The sequence below is a fragment of the Gambusia affinis genome, linkage group LG23, assembly GCF_019740435.1.
Source record: "Gambusia affinis linkage group LG23, SWU_Gaff_1.0, whole genome shotgun sequence".
Classification (NCBI taxonomy): Eukaryota; Metazoa; Chordata; class Actinopteri; order Cyprinodontiformes; family Poeciliidae; genus Gambusia; species Gambusia affinis.
This window is the reverse complement of record NC_057890.1, coordinates 7,712,599-7,733,338: the sequence shown is the minus strand read 5'-3', so window position 1 is coordinate 7,733,338 and position 20,740 is coordinate 7,712,599. Positions and strand designations below refer to the sequence as shown.

The 20,740-nt window shown below is 38.3% G+C and overlaps 1 long non-coding RNA gene across 1 annotated transcript in view; it reads right to left on the bottom strand.

Annotated features, from left to right (window-relative positions):
- The window catches only part of LOC122826752, a 33,383-nt gene extending 12,895 nt beyond the window's left edge, over positions 1–20,488 (bottom strand). The window contains exons 1-2 of the long non-coding RNA XR_006369863.1: positions 20,461–20,488; positions 14,263–14,315 (exon numbers count right to left, since the gene is read on the bottom strand). This is a non-coding gene — a long non-coding RNA (uncharacterized LOC122826752). The remainder of the gene's footprint in view (positions 1–14,262; positions 14,316–20,460) is intronic.
- Positions 20,489–20,740: the final 252 nt, after the last annotated feature.

The window sequence follows — 20,740 nt, the reverse complement described above, 5'->3', positions numbered from 1 at the left end:
ATAAATAATCTGAAAAGATGATGATAACAAATTGTTATACAAGGATTCAGTGAGTTTTTTACTCTGTGTATGCAGTTTAATTTTTTTATACCTAAAATTAAATGGACACTTGTGCTGTAACTACATGGGTAAAGATTTTAAAATCATTCAATACAGACTGTCGTTTGGCTTCTGCTTCTAATGACAGAATTTAGGGTTGTTTTTAACCTATACGCATATTTTTGATTTTTTTTTCCCAATTGTTTCAAAGCTGATCATTTTAAAAGCACTTTCCTAAAGAAAAAAGAAAACAGGATGACAGCACTACAAATGGATGATAATGTGCAATCTGCCTTACACATTATTTAAGACTTTGTTTAGAAGTCACCAGTAAAGTTTGAAAAATAGCCACTGCAAAATAGTTCAGAAGATACAAACCAGACTGTATAGTGAGCTAGAGGGCAGTTTCAGCAATTTTATTGTGAGTCGGTTCCATTGAGTTTCCTGCAACATTGATTCCCAGAGTTAGAAAATCTGCTGCCAACATCAATGTGTCAAATACCACAGGGAACCTTTAGAGCTGGGTGGGGTCGTGTGGGGGAACTATTTTCACTCACAGTATTATTTCAGTTCACCTGTGTAGATCATGATAGGTTTTAATGATGGAATATTAACAAATGTTTACATATGATTCGACCTATCAGTACTAAATGTGAATTAAAAAAAACATTAACCTTGATAATGTTAATATATATTTATCTCCAAGTCATTTGTTGTCATTTTTAAATTATGACTGCATTTTGATATGGTCCACATGGGCAGCTGCCCAGAGTGGCATTAGAAAGGGATGACAAGGCATTAGATAAAATATATATTCTTCAGTTCCATTTTAAATCATTTTCTATTGCATTTATGTATCGACAATCAATAAGAGAGAAACCTCTGATTCCCTGCATTTTAGTTGGTTAGGTTGTCGAAGAAGGACTTATTTTCATTTCCATCAAATGTTTTTCTATTACCTGATATGCCTGAATCAGAAAATAAGTTGAATCAAATAGAAAAACACAAATGTAGCTGCTGATTAACAAAATTGCTTCCCATAACTAAGAACTAATCATTTGCTCCTGATTAGCAGTAATGAACCATTTCTTTTTCGTAAAGGCCCAAATTACAAACATTTTAACTCCCTGAACTGCATTTAGTCATTAAATTTGCAATTTTTATTCACAGCACTTGTATTGCAGTAATTTCCTAACGCACACAAGATTTTAACCATTTCAAAATCTGTGCTTTTGCAGTTTTTACTTTCATAGTCTCGCGACATCAAAAACAACAACAACAAAAAATCTATAAGTAAAAATGCAGAAAAGTGCAGAATTCTGACATTAAAATGTGTAGGATATTTGCTCCCAAGAAATCAGGTGCTGTTAGAGAAAACTGCTCTTTAGGGTCTCCAGGTTTTTTTTGTCAGAAGCGCTAAGGGTTCATCATTAAGCCTCTTGAAAGAAGCAGGAAAGAGTCTGAAAATCCTAAGAAATAACTGCAGTCAAGATTCAAGCAGAGTTTTTATATTTCAGTTCTGGAGTGATCGCATGTTGAATTCAGAAGAAAAAATATGTAGTCATTTTCACAAAAGATGCACCAACTGCATGGTCATAAACCATAAATTATTTATTTTACTAGTATTTTGATTTATGTGCTGGAAAAACGCAAGCCTAGGAAATTCCACCTTTCATAGCCAATCACTTGAAATCTTTATGGAAACCAACCAGACAGTCTACTACAGTAAGGCCAAGCAAAACGTAAAGTTAAATCAAAAAGTACATATGATCCAGATAAATTGGCAAATTGGTAAAATAAGATTTCTATCGCCTGTTGTTTTTGTGAGCTTCCCTCATTATCTCTTAAGTAAAAAATTGTGTTCTTTTGTTTCAGAATTAGAGGAAATACTCAGGGGAGTACTTCAGCCCATCTCATGATGTGTTTGCACAAAAATGAAGACGTGGTTGCCAATGGTGACCAAATCCCACTCTGAGAATATGCCTCATGTAAGATCACTGTTTGCCTAAAAAGAAAAAAACTGATCATTTTTACTCAGATTTTCAAGCTAATACCTTATTCTAATGGCTGTGAAACCTCTGTCACTGCTGACTTTCCAAATCTTCTTCTCCGCAAGTACACACTAGCAACATTTAGAAGCACGTTAAATAAATGAGGAGTAACTAAAGAAAAGGCATTCAACACAAGTGGTACTTCCTTGGGTTGCATTTGGTGGTACTCAAAGTGCTGGTATCAGCTATTCACAAGGTAAATATTCAGCAAATTTTCTGTGGCATACAGCTAATGAGTTCCCAAAAAACAAAGAGAGTAGTTCAAGCAAACCGAATGTTGTTGTAAACAGGTACTACTCAGAGCTTTAGTGGCAAGAAGGAAATTTCAGGACTCACCAGAAAGTGAAAGAAGAGCAAATAAGTTTCTAATGATGATCCATTCAAATGTCTGAAGTTGAAACTGTGATATTGGGACAACCTCAAACCCAATTTAACCATCTTCTATTTGTAAGTTTAAAAAAATCTGTAGGATTTGCCAATCAGGCTCATGGGCCAGGCTGATTATAGTTAAGTACTACAATTAGTACTAAATATAGTTATGTACAAGTTACATAACTAAAAGTGCAAATGTTTACATTCATTAAATATACAGTTCATGGAAAGGTCCATTTCAGAAATCCTCAAACACAGATAGATGTGTGTTTTTCCACTATAACCAGGATGTGGTCTTTACAATAAGAGCCCAGCCGACTGGTGAAATGTTTTTGTGATACTCTATCTTCAATATGTCACAATTAAATGTCTCAAAGAAAATGTAAGAATAGGTAACATTAGTAATGTGGCTGTGTCCAATTACAGATGGATTGATTAGATAATTGTGCATGTGGATGTGTAAGTGAAAGGGTCCCAGATGGACACCTGCTGCTGACTACTTGATGGACTGCCTCTAATGAGCACCACTTATTACCATGGCAACTCCCCTGGAGCACAGACACAATCTTGTGCACACTGCAGTCTGATCATTAGAGTGTAGTGATCTTTCTTTTGCTGTGTCCTCTTCTATTTCCATCCTCCTTTCTTTAAGATTCAAGCAAATTGCACCCCTCCCTTTCATCACAGGCTTCTCCTCCACCTCCGGCTACATTCTTGCTCCCAGTTCGCCAATAATTTTTTTTTTTTTTATCTCCTCTCTCCCACTCTCCATTTGGCCAATATTTTATGCTTCGACATTTTTTTTCATTATCTCGCCTCTTAATGTTTCAATATCCATTTATATATTTAATTAGATCTATGAAATATCCACATTCCATTATTTTTACCATTAAACATAGAGATATGTACCATCTCTTCTCCCCCATAAGCCATTTGTCTATTCTTTCATTTGTCACCTTTCACCCATACATCCCATTTTCTCCTCTAGTTAAAATGCAGTTGGAGGTTTTAATTAGAGACAAAGGAGGAACCCTTCAGTCCAAAGGGAACTCTAATTGAAACTCCAGTTAGTCTCCACTGGTCGTCAGTGCTCTGATGAAATTCTGTTTCTTGTTACTTTTCTGAAAGTGTCCATAAATTATTGTTGTTTTTATTGGTATAATAGCTTCAAACATCGTTCATCAATTTGGCTACGAAATTAACGACAAGAACCTCTGGCAATTTGGGGAGACAAAAAAAACAAGACTACAAATCCAGCAAGGCTGCCTTGGTGATCGACAAAATCCTACAAACAGCTGGACTTGTTTTTAAGAGGGTGAAAATATGTGACAATATATGGGACAGAGTGTTTCAAGTCCATGTTTATTGTAAAGGCGTAAACCTAGCCAGTTGATTGAAAGCCTAAGTAAAACCAGTACACACACAGATACACACACACACATTCAGACTGCCATAACCACTGCATCTTTTTGTGTGAGTCTCTCTGCAAAACTGGTAGTAATATTGGGAACTGAGAAGCAAAAAGAAATTCAAGTTAATTGTAGACTAAGATGTTGAATAAAAGGTAGTTAGATAATTGCAAGTCAAATTTTCCTTGTGCAAGTAAATCATTTATTCCTTAGTGAGGAATATGTGGAAATGTCTGAATAAACAATTACTTAAAATAAGAGCAAAACATAATGGTGTGAATATTTACCTTGAAATGTAAAGCTTTGTATTTTCTTTCCAAAATAGCCTTATCATAGAATATGGTTAAACAGGAAAGACATTTGGACTTGTTTTGTTAAGGAAAGAGGAATGATTTTATCTTGCAGCTATGCAAGCCAGATTTTATGCCTGTTTCCATCCAATTCAGGTACTCAAACCTCTTTGTTTTGAAATTATGGCATAAACTGAAGACTCATAGGATTTAGATGTTTTTTGTGTTTACGTCACATGTCAAGGATATTAGCCTTTTTGTTTCATCAATAGCCCAGAGCCTCAGCTAAGTTTTCCCTCTCCCACCCCATGTTACGTCCAACCCAGACAAACTCAGTTCAGTTTTATCAGTCCAGATTCGTTCGATGCTAATGTCGCAGTAGAGAACATTCTGTCCACACTGCTGTGATTGGCTTTTCAGAGGCTGAAAGGCTGATTATATTGTCACAATCTTCTCCTCTCTACCCACACACACAGAATAAAACTCATGCACACTCCCTAGGGAAATGAGAAAAAGATAAGAATTGATAAATGAGAAGTGTAAAATAATGATGAAACTAAGAAACATAAAGAAAAGGGGGAGCCCTAATTTTTTTTTTTTGGTCAGGTACTATGACTGCCGGAAAGGCAAAAAGAGGAGGAAAATGAAAGTAGATGAATTCAACTGGGTTGACACAGGTGGCTGAAAGTAAAATGATGCTGCAGCAAGGTCAGAAAGATTGGAGGGAAACTGATGGAAAGCTGATATCTGTATAAAAATAAATATATATAAATCTAAAAAAAATAAATAACTGGCTAATAAATAAGCAGTCTAAAATTATAATCCAAGCACACTACTTTAAAAATATTTGTACGGATAGAGGAGAAAAGTCAAGACAAGGGCAGATTTAAATCCTCAGCCTGTGAAAATTCATTCTGTGCTGCATCCCACTGCGTCTCTAGGATGCCTCCAACTGAAAAGATGGGTTTGTAACACAGACAGCGGGCCCCTTCTGTTGTTGAGGTGCGACTGCATGATTGTTCCACTCGGCTGCAAGCTGTGGCAGACACATTTCTCCCGGGGAGGCAGCAGCTGAGGCAGGGACAAACTGAACTGTTGCACCAGCAGGATACAGCTAAATAATTAGAAGAGGAAATCATTCAAGAGTTGCAAAGCTTCTCTTCTCAGTTTCTGTTCTGTGGTATTGTAACATGTTGACTAAATCTATTGCTTTTCAATTCTGATTTACATAATATCTCAGAAAAACCGCTCGAGACACAAGAGGCAATAGGTTTTGCACTGCATTGCAATTTCCCAAACAAAAACACACAAAGTTGCAGCTAAGATTTAGGTAACATAAAAACAGGGTGGGTGAGGACAAATGTAGAAATAATTGTGTTTGTATTGCATGGCTATATTTGAACTACGTCGTCGCCAGGAGGTGCACAACTGTCAAAACAGTGAGAACGGTGGAAGGTCTTGCAACCCGCAGCACCCAAGAGCTGCAAAGGACAGGTGGTCCTAACCATGGAAGGCTGCAGCAGCCCCAGGGGGACAGACACAAGACCACTCCACAGGGCAGCCATACCCCCCACATCGAGATAAGTCAACAGCAAAAAACCCTAGGCTAAAGAAGAACAAAGTGATTGGAAGGGTGCAGACTCCTCTTGACCCAGCCAAACAGTCATCTCTTGTTGTACAACTCAAGCTCAGGACCCAGCAAGACAGCCCAGCACCAAGAGGACCCCACTACGGCAGTCCACGGGAACACATAGACTACCCAATGGGAGCCCAATACTCCAGGCATGGCCCAAGATCCCGCACAAGCAGCGTCCCACCAAAGTGAGCCTTTCCCCCAAACCCACACACTGCCAACACCAATTCAGCATAGACCCTGGCCAGAGCAGAATAGGACTGCATAAAATCCTTAGAGCCCAGCCCCTCCACTCCGCTGTGTGCATGAGTCTACAGTAGTGTAAAATGTTGCTATGGATGCAAGTCTGTGTCTTAGTTGTATTAACACTATGATTGGGGCTTTGGTGTGTGAGGCTCCACTCCTTGCTGACAGCAGAGTCTCTCCCACCCCGACTACAGTGCATTAAAACTGAGCTGCAGGACAGGGCCAAACATGGTGGAGGAAGGGGGAGGTTGCAAAGTACCCCACTCGTGCCTGCAAGGCTCATCAACCCACATCCTAAAACCCTATTGGAAGTGTTGCATATGTTGGAGAGGAGGGGTGGGAACAATGGCACCAGTACAAATGCCCCTAGGGGGCCAGCTCCACAGTTGTCCTGCCCATGCTCAAACCAGTAAAGCAATGACCAAGAAGAACGATTTTCACTTTAATGAGTTTTTAAAGAAATGTGTATTACACATTTTCACCAGAACTTAATTTGCATTACGAGTTTGAGAACTCTTCAATGTAATATTACTACTGTGCTTGTCCCAGAGTCAGTTTATGAACCATTTGTTGTATAAGAGCTACTATACTCGACCTTGACTGTCTGATGGGTCCAGCACAACCTGAATGCATCTACATTGTTTTAAATATTCAAAGACTGTTTAGGTGCATTGGTTTCTAGTATTAGTCATTCATTTTTAGCATCCTACACAGCCAACTGGTTTCTTGTTTTTCCATGATAATATACTTGGTCAGGTTGTAGCACAGCATTACCTGAAGGGATTTCAGATTGCAGGTGTTGCTGAATATGTCTTCCTAATCTTATCATATAAACACATCCCAGCATGCCTTGCAGCATTCCTACAGCCCTACATCAAATTGTAATGCAAGATATGCGGTATCATGCGTCAGAGGACACAAAGTAATGTTTGACCCCAATTTTGATAGAAGGTTTTTAAGCTAGTAAAACACAAAAATGCTTCGTAACACTGAGCATGCTGAGCTGCTGTTCGGTGTCTGAGTTTGTGCCTGCATGCTCACGGAGGTGACTGGGATGCTTTGTGACCCTCTTTCTCACTCAGTTGTTTCTTTATATTTTATACAAGGAGTCTCAAGTGATTCATTCAAGGCAGTATTCCCACCCACTGCAGTCCATCGTCATTATTTTCAGACATTTGCGTAATTATGATGTCAGTGATACTATGCCGATTATGCTTATGATTTTCTATTGGTCTGGTTGAATAGACTGAATATTACCAGACATGTTACCAGAGACTGGACTGTTATTTTTATCCACAAAGGGCAATTCAATGTCAGAGTAATGCAGTGCAAAGTAATGGAAATGATTTAAAAAAAAGTAATCCACAGTTTCTTGGTTTCAGTGTTAACACAAAATTCAAAAACAAAAATATACAACATGATCTAATTACATTCGATTCATTCAGAAAAGCATTTTGTTGTGCTCCTCATAGCAGGTTGATACAGGCAACGTTTCTGCTTGAGTAGCTAGCCTGCATTCAGCTTTAAAGACAGCATACTGGTAGATGTCAGACATCTGAAAATATTTCTAAAAAACTGAATTAGTTTTAATTAGTGAGGGAAAGATGTTGCAGCTTTTTTTCACCCAGCTGACTACAACTGCACAGCAACAAGTGGGGAGAGGCACTCTAAATAATGCTATGCTTCATAGTCACATATTGTCACATTGTTTCAATTTGAGTGTAAACTGATTTCTGTCAAATACAGGTGAAGAGGTGGGAATGTTCTCATGCAAAATGGATGTGAAAACTTTTCCACATATACTCAGAAATTAGACATATACCTACATTCTATTAGTAATACTGACTGGTGCACTCCAATGGATCATCATTGTTGTGTTAGTTGTCTTTAAAATTAGTTTGATCACATACTCATGCAAATTTCATATGCAATCGTTTTTAACAACTAAACTTCCGTCTCCCAGATTCTACCAAATCTGAATTAAAATGAAGATAGACCTGGTGACGTTTTTAACACGATGAGCAGCCAGAAATTAAATTCTCTGAGTCCTCGTATAACCTTGGGCTAGCCCCGTTTCTCAGAACCCAACATTTCCCCACAGTGGGGAAATAACAAAGGCAATTTAAATCTAAGAGAACACGGTTAAGTCAAATGAAAGCATATAAGAGAATAGTTTTCATCCACACAGGGATTATTGCACCAAATCATTCTGTATTAACTGCATAATCCAATAGCTGAAGGTAAACTGCAGTGTTCACACAACGATCACAAACTGGGATGAGTGCTCTAAAGAACATGCAGCTATATTCAAAATGGTTAGAGGCCAGCAAGGTAATTACTGTCTCTGCCGATATTACACTGTGTTTTTACCCGCATGTATGAAAATCCATCCATCCATTTTCTATTCACCCTTTGTCCCTAATGGGGTCAGGAGGGTTGCTGGTTCCTATTCCCAGCTACGTTCCGGGCGAGAGGCGGGGTTCACCCTGGACAGGTCGCCAGTCTGTCGCAGGGCAACACAGAAAACAGACAGGACACACAACCATTCACACACACACACTCACACCTAGGGAGAATTTAGAGACCAATTAACCTGACAGTCATGTTTTTGGACTGTGGGAGGAAGCCGGAGAACCCGGAGAGAACCCACGCATGCACAGGGAGAACATGCAAACTCCATGCAGAAAGACCCCGGGCCGGGAATCGAACCCAGGACCGTCTTGCTGCAAGGCAACAGCTCTACTAACTGCCCCACTGTGCAGCCCCATGTATGAAAATACATATTAAAATCATGCATCACTGTATTGCAGAGGTACTATTATTGTATCTTTCCAAACAAGTCATTGGACTTCAATATGACAAGTGACCTCTTTAACTGTCCGATACATGCATGAGCTGGGATGATAGAATAATTTTTTCCGACAGCATGCATGTAGAAAGAGGACCGCACTGCTGTATCTTCAACCGCCTCGCTCTTCTTCGTTGCTTCCAGGCGAGTGTCTTCACACACATTCCTTCTCCCTCACACACAGAGTACAAATGTCAGCCAATATTTCACATATTCCTTCTCAAAAATGTCAGTGCGTTGGACAAATCTCATATTCCTTTCTACCTTTGCCGCTATCTGCCTTCGTCCGTCCCAACTTGATCTCCTGACATTTCACATGCTTGGGGTCATAGGACAAACTGGAGGTATGTCACAAAAGGTGATTGAGGCTGGGTTAAGTCAAGTATTCAATGCATGATGTTTATAACCAAAGCACTCAGGTTTGCACTAATAAGGTGAGAGTTGTTATAGGGAAACATCTTTGTTTTGCTTTCTTAAGTGTTGTTTGTTCAGATGTAATTGTGCAAACTGCAACATTCATTCTGTGGAGATGAGGCATTGTCTTGGCATGTATAAATTGCAGTGGAATGATCACAAAAAAGCACAGTAGAACAGTGAAGTACACCCACAAACTGTTAACGCTTTTGCCAATTTGCTTCACTTTAGTCAAACAAAAATTGTTAATATCTGATCAAACCAATGCTTTCATCATCTAATATAGTTTTTCTACAACCCACTTGTCCTTTACTTCCCCCCTCGACTCTTCTTTTTGCTCAATTTTAGAAAAATACATTCTCATCTTCCATTTTGGCTGAATTTCCCCAGGTTCTCCTCCTCTTTCTTGCCTACAGATTACTGTAATCCACACAGACCCCCATCACCTATACACACTTTAAAAACACTAACCTGCAGTCACACCCACATGCTGGTCTAATCTCCTGCTCATACCTGCCAGCATCTTGCCAAAAATGGATCAGGGAATGAGGAACATTTTTTATTTCCTCAGTGGCAGCGCAATAAATCACACACACATTCACTTTTGCTCTCTCGCACACACACGCACACACACACACACACGCACACGCACACACACTCCCCAGTCTTGGCAAGTCAAATGGTTATCCATTTTTAATGACACATGGACAGCTTGACCTAGTACTGCTTGGCTCTGTGTGGGGTGTGTGTGGGAAGTGTTTCATAGCAGTAAGAGAAGAGACACAAGCGAGAATGGATGCCTGGTCCTCCAAGCAGTAAGTCACAGATGAGTCATTTCAGCCACGTGATCAAACACTCAAATAAAATCAGTCAAATGCATGGCACAAAAACAAGAGGTGTCTGATTTAATAAACCTGGTTTCACATCAATGCATCTTTAAATTTTGAGTCAAACAGCAAGGAGCTCTGCACATCTTGAGGTAGATGTGGCTTTTTTAAAAAGACAATTTTTCACAATGTAATGTAGACATTTCTCCAACATGTATACCTGTGCATATAGCATAACTCTGAACTACATGTTGAACAGTGATTGTCGTCTCTACATTGATACTTAAATTTTGCAATGGCAAAGGACTGTTTGGGTAAAACAATTGGAACTATATTGAATTTCAAAAGGCATGTAGTCAAATTCTTGCAGCTCATCCAGAGTAAACCTCAGCTTTAATTAGCCGTAATTAATTATTAATTATTCCATAATTAATTACAGGGGTGGGGTGTTAATACCATTAACAAATCACAATTAGCTATTACTATTATATATACACACACCTATCAACTCCCATGTTGGTTTTCTGATTTGGTTCATTCCGTTTAATCATTGCAAACCACGTTCTTTATTTTTCCATAAAATATCCAATATAATTCCCTTACAAACATCAAACCAACATGAATTTTATGTCAATTTTTTCTCTTTCCCTTTTACTAACCAATAAAAAATAACTTAAAATTCAAACCTTTTGTCATCTTTGTGGGTGAGTGAGCAGTAAACATCCACTGACATAAATGTGGTGGCCTGAATGCTGCGGACAACAGAAGACAAAGAAATGGTTGAATTTTTATTTTATTTTCGCTGAAGTTTTTTTCTCTGTTTGGCTGCAACAAGATGCAAGAATGTCGACCTAACTGGCTGCTATTTTGACACCATAACCACTAAGTGAACACTTGAACTGCTAAACTTGTCAAAGCAAAAACATCAAAATTGTTTCTTTATATAAAGTGATGCGTACTGCATCGCAAAAGCGCTTTTTCCATCATTTTTTATAGTTGCTTTCTTAAGAAAAAAAACTAAGGACGTTTACCTGCATGAATTTATAGTTAGTCTGTACATCAGGTGCATGTTTGTGGACAAAAACTCTACATTCAAACATTCTGTCACAGAACAAGAATATGTTTGCCTGTCAGCACCTAGAAAGTGCTATTTACACAAGAACTGTGTGCATGCGTGATTCTGTAAGCCACAGAAAGAGATGACTCACTGTTGTCATGGGGAAAGAAGGATAGTGAGACTTGAAGGTTTTAGTCGGGCATGCAAAACACTCATTCAGCCAATCACAATTGATTTGAATCAGTACTGCAGGCTAACAAATAGACCCACAGCATACCGTGTATGTTTCACGGTCTGGCTTTAAAACATCCAAGGTGTGCAAATTCAGAGGGGAAAAAAAAAGAATTAAACTGTAAGACCAATGAGAGGCAAACACAAGAGCTACACTGAAAGACAGGCAAAAACAAGTAGTATTTATGCAGAGGAGCTTGATTGCAAGACAGTTGGGTCAATGAATAAATGACATCTGGGAAGAGCAGGAAGCCAAGATCCAGAGGGAAGATGTTGTGTAAATGAGGGAACAGAGAACTAGCACTGACTAGACAATATACTCTAGGATGCAAACTACAAATACAAAGAAACTCAACACAGACTGTGACATCACCACAATTAACAGAATACACATGCAACAAAGAATATAAAAACATTCTACATATTAAAAGAACAGAAGAGAAAGTACAAAGAACCTTAAAAACTGTGGAGGGAATTGAATATGGAAAGCCAAGAGGGACAAATCTAAAGCTAAAGTAAAAACACAAAAGAGCCTCATTCAAACTCCCAAGGATTACGGGATGATTAGCAGATTTTTGAGTGACAATATGGTCCAAAATCAAACCAGAGGAAAACCTGATTTGACTAAGTAAAGAAATGTTGAGAAATAAAAATAAAAAGGAATGTGAAAATAATTTATTCTTCTGAAAGAAGAAGTAAAATCAACATCTTGAGCAATTAGGTAGTATTCAGTTCTGATGCAATATACTGGAAGAGAAAAGGAAATCACCTTGACATAGAAAGGCACAGCTGTGACTGTTGCATTCACTTTCTGTTTTTTAAAAATCATTGAAGTTTGTTAAGTAATTAATCCACTGTGAAAAATGCCTCTCACAAGTGTTTATGAACCTCTGACAGTTTATTTTAAAAAAAAAAGATCCTGTATGGTTTTATCCAATAACAGAATGTCCTTGATTTTCTGCCAGTTATGTCTTGTCATTTTCCTCAGAAGGAGGCAGATTGATGAGAACACACTGGGAGGCCACTGAGAGCGTGTTTGGCCATGTGACATGCTGTGGACATTGATTGAGAGTGGGAGAAGACAAAGAACCACAATGGCAGGAAAGAAAGAGGTCATTGTCAGTTGCTTTGATGTGAACACTAATACAGAGAAGGAGTGGCAGATGACAAAAGGAAGAAAGAGAGGACGTATAGAGAATCCCCATTGTTTAAAAAAGTTTTTTTTTTCTTTGACATCTTATGAAAGCTTCCATTTTGTTGAATTTGAGCAAAAATTTGTGATTCATCACCACAAGTCTCCTAATAACGTCTTTGAAAGACCCACAATGTGTATGGATGTTGGATGTTGAGACAAAGAATGGGAGTACAATGAAAGACATTGGCTTTCCTCCATCACAAAGTCCTCTTTGTACCAAACTGAGTAAAGTGTTTGTGGTAAGGAACAACTGAGGAAAAAGAAAGGGATGGAGAGGGCCTCTCTAGCCACAATCATATCCCTACTGTCTGTGGTCAGCAGCGTGGGGCGGGTCTGTGTGGGGAAGTAAAGCTGCATGCGCCAATGGGCTGTAGGCAGAACGAATGAAAGGCTGATGGTCACCCTGCTGTCGTCATTCATGTGCTGCGGGATTTAGCGTTGGTTCTTTAAAATTTAGCTCAGCTTTAAAAACGTCGATGCAGGTTTCATATAAAACCTTCCAGCAGCAAAACTGAGGCAGTTCAATTCTCTGTGGTCTTCATTTTGAAGTGCAAAGGAAGAGGAACTGTGCAATGGAACAATGTGTTCTGATTAAAACCTTTTGAAAATTTAACAGGAGACCAATTGAGATTAAACATTATATGTCAAGTGTAAGGAGAATGCTGGGAGATTTGATGTTCTGTTTACCAGAGTTTTTTAATCTTTTGCTTTAAAATGAAAAGAAACATGTGAATACTAACCTGCTTAAAATGAAAATACCAACACTGTCGTAATGTAATAAAGTGAGAGATAATAACTGAGGTCTTCCTAAATAGATCACATTTCATTCCGATACCAAATGTTATGGTAATCCATGTCACTCAAACTCCCAAATGCTTTATGCAAATGTGTGCAAGTGTCTGTGCAAAGCTATGTGTCATCTGTTTCGAATTGAATCAGTGGATGACAGTGTTAACCCTTGACAAACTCTGAATATCTGTACCAAATTTATCCATAATTCCAAACTCTTGCATGGATCCACGGTGTATGAAATCTGTCATTCTGCAAACTCTATGAACACACTGACAGATGGACATCAGAGTTTGGCTTCCAGATGTTTTGCTGAGAAAAAAGTGAATTTTTTTACTTAATGCATGCAGCGTTTGTCTTTTATGAATGGAATATATTGGCACTTCAAGGAACAACAGAGTTATGAAACAAGGGTGGTTTTTAAGCATGACAACACAAAGCACATAAAACGTGTCAATCACAGATGGTGTATTGCATACTTCAGAGGCCAAAATGTTGGTATAAGTGTTCATGGTAGCTATGGAGGAGCTACGGAGATCCATAACTCAGGTGGGTGACTCTGCTGACAAGACAGTTATTTGTTGTGCACCTTCAATTCTGGGCAATATGGAGGAGTGGCAAGAAGAAAGACATTTTTTTTTAAAGACACCATAAGGAGTCCAGATAAGACATAGCCACTTGGAAGACAGTACATTTGGAAGACATTAAGGCTAGATATTTTTGGCCTATATGCATGTGCATATCTGGTATGAAACTAAAACTACAGCAGAATGAACAAATTGAGAATCTGTGGCAAGTCAATAAAATTAAACCAGCAACAAAAAAACAAATTAAAAAAAAAGAAAAAAAAAAATCACCAACCTTGTCTTCCAATCTGACAACACACCATACAGTCTGATCCCAAGACAGCAGATCTGAAATACCAAAGGTCACAAAGGTTAAGGATGGCTTACGACACTGAAGTCTCCACCTGAGCAAAATTGCAAAAGCTGTTTGGCATTTCTCATATCTGGCACTATAGGAGAAATGCCAACTACAGTCCTGTTGTAATCCGCAGCTGGTAGATCAAAATTTAAGCAACAACAGTGTTGCATCAGACAAGTGTCAACAGTATCATGTTCATATTAATAATGCATTTATCAAACTAGACTGCTTATATATTGCTCTCCGTTCTAACCACACAGTTTATAGGTTCTATGACTATCTCTCAAGGCAACTCAGCGACATAACAGAGGTGGGTCGACTTTAATCTTCACTGCATTACCTTTAAGAACTGTGCAAGTACTTTACCATGGAGCCATTCGCTGGTCATCACAGCAGCAACAAATATAACAAAGGAATGATTTAAATATCATAGCACACATTAGAAAACTCATGATGGCACATTTTACGCATGAACCACCAGCAGAACCAATTAAGAAAGTTGTGATTATCACACTGTTCCATTAAATGATTATGCTGTGTGTGTGTGTGCGTGTGTGGGTGTGTGTGTGTGTGTGTGTCTGTGTGGGTGGGTGTGTTTGTTGCATTATCAGCCTAAATGGTGGCTTTAGTCTGTTTCCATCAAAATTACAAAGAAATAGATAAATAAGAATGCAGTAAACACATCTTTCTGTATCTTTCAGTGCAAATTCACACTCTGCTGTCACTTTTTCTTAAGGTGGAGAAAGAAAAGTGCTATTTCTACAGTCAAGTGGGCAAGCTTGAACAAAAGTGCAGTGTGTGTTGGCTCAGGGGTGCGATTGGTGGGGGTCCAAATCGACAAATCTACCCTGCGTCAGAAGGCAAGCACACACACCTACACACTCAAGCATGCGCACACCAAAAACAAAGACGGAGAGGAGAAACCGAACAGTCTGTGAATCAAAGTTGGTGTTGTTCACTCTGCTACAAAAGACAACTGAAAACAGGAAAGAAGTCAGGAATGCATTCAGTCAGAGCTTGGACCCCTGACAACAGTTTCTCCTGGTGATTTTCTATCATGGCGTGTATTGTTTTGTGTGTGTGTGTGTGTGTGCAATCCACTGTGAATGGATAAATTCAGGAGGTCTGAGCAAGGTCAATGTGGGCGGAGTTAGACTCACCACAGCCTTGCTCTTTGCATCACAACGCCTCCTTGGTGATTCTTTGGGCTCCATGGCACTTTTTCACTGTTTTAACTTGTTCTTTTGTCTGTCCTTTTAGCTTTTTGCTTTTTGTTCTTAGTTTGTTTTTTATGGTGCTTGTTGGAAATGGATTTTTCCTCCCACTGGGAATACAAATGACCGAAGTCTATTCCAGCCAACACCAGTCACCCAGAGAACTGCCTGTAGCACACAGCCACCACCAGCAGACATGTACAAAAAGGTTTTGCTGTGGACTGTATGGGGTATTTTTTTTCCTGCTTTTGTAGGTTTATAGATTCAGACTAAGATGTATTACCACAATACCTGGAAAAAGCATTGAAGCTGCTGAACTTTTACACATTTTGTCATGAACCTCCACATTTTTAATTGGGCTTTTCAGAAACATTTTCATTTATTTAGCTCTTTCAGTCAATTCAAACCAGATTTTCCACAGTATAATACCACCCCAAATGAAGGGAAATGGTGTATTCAAGAAAACCAACACAATTAGTGTTGGTTTTCGTCCACAAATTGCATTTGAATGCAGACCAAAATCTTGACCAAACCATTAGGAGTGTGAATACATTTTTCAAAGAGTTATGTGTTTGCATGTCACACATAATTTCCTGGCTAGACATGGAAATTACTGTTGTAGAAATGTGTTTATCACATTTGCAGTTGACGTATAACAATAAGAGGTCCACAAATTGTCAGTGCTTTTTTAAAAATAAGAAAATCAAGAGTCCAGTTATTCATTAAAGCATTTCTGAAGAAAAAATGAATCGTATTACATAAAGACTCCTACTTTTGTCATAGTTATGAACCACCCTAGAAGAAGCAAAAGACTTGGCAGGTCTTGTTCTTTGGAATACAACCAAGCAAGCTTTCAAATTAAAGCAAACAATGCATGTTTCCAAGCACACCCACAGACGTTTTGTGTGAACAGTGATGCTAATTTGACCATAGAGCCTTGAAATTCTTTTTTCATTGGACTCAGAAGTGTGAGGACATATGGTCTTTCCAGGTGGTCCCCAAGTCTGTCTTTTCAAGGTGAAATACTGAAATCCAAGCCAGGTGAGTTTATTAATTGAGTTTTGCTTCTTTTGTTCCTTGTACAAATAGTTATTTTTGCGGGGTTATTTTTTAAGTAAAAGGAATCAAAATCGTCATGCATTCGAAGAGTAATATCTAGAAAACCATGATACTGTATCATTCAATGCCTCAAAGCATTTAGTCACTATATCCAGTCAGTGCATAAAGGAATTTACACCCGAATGCAGGTGTGTGTGTTAACAACTCAAGAGGATAAAATCCTCAGCAGTGACTGCAAAGAGGCAATTCTTGCTGCTCATTAATCTGGGAAAAGTGATTTTCATTTCCAAACGATGAGAACGCCACTCTACTGCAACAAGGATTATACACGAGTCGAAAACATGCATTACACTTCCTCTGTCAAACTGAACCAAAAGGTAAGACTGCAGTGCATAAATATTCAAAGTTGAAGGAGAAAAATCTTGAACAAGTAACACTTGTTTAACGGTTGCCAAAACTGTTAAACAACATTTTGTTTAACGGTTTTGTGTAAAAAAAAAAAAAATCATGGCTGCACAACTTTCGTGTGCAATGATCTACTTGAATCAACCACAAGATGCACTGCAAAAGTCAAACAACATATTATAACATATTGATGCCAACTGTGTCGGAAAGATGATGATTTAAGGAACAACGCCAAGCAAATGTACTAAAATTTTCTCCAAAAACAATCCATGTACACTGGTCCAGCTAAAATGCAGCCCACAACCTGAAGGTAAAATATTGCAGAACTAATTTATACAAATAAATGTCTAAAAGCCTATTAGCCAAATTTTAGAGACAGCACACACACATAGTTGGTGACAAAAACACTATACATTACATACTCTGAGTGGTAATGAGTATTATCACTCATTACCACTCAGAGTAATGAGTGGTAATGAGTGGTAACACTCATTGCCACTCACACAGCATTTCACAAAAACACTTTCATATTCACAGGCTAACATGGTAGTGGTAGTAATAAGCCATAATTTAGCTTACTATTTTCCATAATAAGCTAAATTATGGAAAATCAGTTCATATATTAAATGTTTTTTAACCATTTTATTGGTGACGTACAGAGAGGAGGAGCAGGCTCCCATACAATGGCAGCTAGCGAGAGGTTGAGCAATCACAGGTGAGGCTCAGCTCGCTGATTCAGCGATTTTGAAGAAAAAAAATAATCAAAATTGGTTAAGCTAAATAAAAAATTAAATACTTTACGGTACAAACCACAGGGTGAAAATAGCAATATGTTATTTTATCATAATATTTGATAAAATAATATAATGATAAAAATATATTATTATATTTTATCAATCAATCAAATTTTATTTGTAAAGCACATTTTAGCAGCAAAGCATTTCAAAGTGATTTACATCAAATCAAACACAAAAACACAATGCAACACAGAATCAACAATAAAAACACAAAAATTTGCAATTGATTACGTTTCAAATACAACTCTAAACAAGTGGGTTTTTAGTTGAGATTTAAAGGAAGTCAGTGTCATATAATGATAAAATTATATCATTATATAATTGATATAATGACCGCACGTCACTGCTACAATCTCAGATTGAGCGCACTTACAGAGATGCTCAATTCAGCCTTTGGATAGAACTGGTTTTGTTTCTTAAAAACTGTGGGGTTGAAATTTCAATTGTGGTTAAAAAAAAAAAAAAAGAATAAAGGAAAATTCAGAAAGATGTGCGCCACTTGAAAATGTGACTAATTCAACTAAGAATCAATAGCTTGGTATAAATCTTTTAAAAATAATGCCACTGGTGAGTAAGTCCAGTGCTGAAACCAGAAGATGCATTTTTTTCCAAGTTCTAGTTTAACCACAAATCATCATCAAAACTGAAGCAAGCTTTCTAGTGTCAGCCTAGCAAAACTAAATAAAGAATTAAAAAAACACCCGATAATGGTAACTGTATCTGTGGAGTCAGATATAGATCTAAAAATAAATGATGAAGCTATGCATGGTTTTGACAAAAAAATAATACTTTTCTTAACCTAGTTATCTCATGCCTCAGTAGCATTTGCACAATCTCTTTGGGTTTAGAAACCCAAAGGGTTCTAACAAAATATTTGTTGCCGTCAGGAAGAGAAAAACTGTAAGACAGCAACAGCTGGGGAGTGATTGTAATGTACCGTAATTGTAAAGTTTTGATTGTCATGAAATACTGAAGTCGAGTTCTTCCCCAACCGAGCCTTCACTAAATCTCTGATAAAAGTCCAAATTTCCACAAGCCTGGCAGGAAAAGTTTCAACTTTTAGTTCAAGGTTTTACCCTCTATGCCCTGTTTGTGCTGATTCATCCTCAGAATGTCAGAACACAGTATGGAGGAAGTTAAAAGCCACTGCCACCTTACAGGGAAGATTGGTACCCAGCAGTTTACTTTAAAGTGCCTGAAACTGAATCCTCGTCGCCAAGAGCACAGAAGACAAAAAGCCTTAAGGATGTCAAGACTTTCTAACAGATTCAGCCCAGCTTTATTTATGGAAAATGCGCAATAACACCTTACACACAGCACAAGCATGATTTACTGTCCTAATATCGCAATCTATATTTATTCTCCCTAAAGCCTCTTATGTAGCATCATGCCAGTCACTCATTAGATCCAACCAGAGAATATAAATCAATGACAACAGACTTCAAATTAAAATAAGATAAAGTCCTAACACTAATACAAGTAAATATTGCCAGGCACAAAACAAATAAAAATGTCAGCAATGCATTTATATTGAGGTTGTGTTTGAGTGTGCATCACAAAGCAGTGCAACAAGAGGGCACACACAGAATTAGAGAGCATGAGAGTCGGTGCACAGGCTTAAAGTGAGCTCTCAACACAGGTACTGTATCATTGAGGAGAGATGTGCTCAATCTGGCTTCATTTTACTAGAAAGCCTGTCATATTCATATCTCTGTCATTGCCATAGTAACCAAAAGGTCCCTTTTTGAATATCCTTCTTTTGAAGCTTCCACGCAGCTGAAGCCAACGTCTTCAAATCTGCTTTGATACCAGCAACACAGAAAATGCGTGCATGACGGTGTGTGTAAGTGTGTGCGCAGAGCTACCTGCACGGGAGCTTGTAAATTTATCTCCATTACTTCCAGTCACAGTGAGAAGGGTGTGTTGAAAGAGTGAAGGAATGAAAGAGGAGACCGAGAAGGATAGACGGGAGGGAAAAAAAGCCGGTGTGCTGCTCACTTTGGAGACAGTTGCTAGGTGGAGCAGGGATGATGCTTTGAAGCTTGGATGTGGCTGCTCCTGTAACAACCGCCCTAAAAACAGGTCTGTTCCTGCTCTGCTTTAATAAAATGTGCATATAGCAAGGAGCGAAGACAAACCTCACATCTATTTATATTTATAAATATATACAACGGTTTACTCTCTGTGTCAGTGTGACTCAAACAACACTGTGGAGGTGGAAGCCACAAGAAGTCAGTACATTGGCTGAAGGTTGACATATAGAGAATGTATGGGAACAGAAAACAAGTGTAACGGTTGGCATCAATAAATCTCCGGAAGTCACTCAGTCAGGCCTCAACTAGATATATATTTTTTTTATTCTGGGAAAGAAGAGAAAACAAATCAACACCTCTTCAACTCCATCTCTCTGCACTCCAGCCCCACAGCAGCGGGAACAACGCTGTGCGCTCTGCACTCCACAGCAGCGGGAACAACGCTGTGTGCTAACATTTATTTTTCTCAGATTTAACAAAAATTAACAAAACAAAAAAAAAGAAATCTACCTCACAAAAATCATTAACTAAAAACAAGAGGAGAAAAACGCCACCTGGTGGCCACTGGGGACAGAGTTATTTAATAAACAGAGATAAAAAGTATAACTTAAAAATAAAAACACATACCTGGGAAAGAAGAGAAAACAAATCAACACCTCTTCAACTCTCTCTCTCTGCATTCCAGCCCTAAACGTAAAAATAAAAACAATGTTCAACAGAGCTGTGCTGGACTAGCACCGGTTGTTCGCGCCACATTAAAATAAAGGAAATTATAATAAAACTGTTGATAAAAATCCACAATGACGGTCAAAACTGCAAAATAACACACTAACAAACAATAATAAACAACAGAGGCGCTACGAGGGCTGGAATCAACTACGGAAGCCCAGGAAACACAAACGAGGCA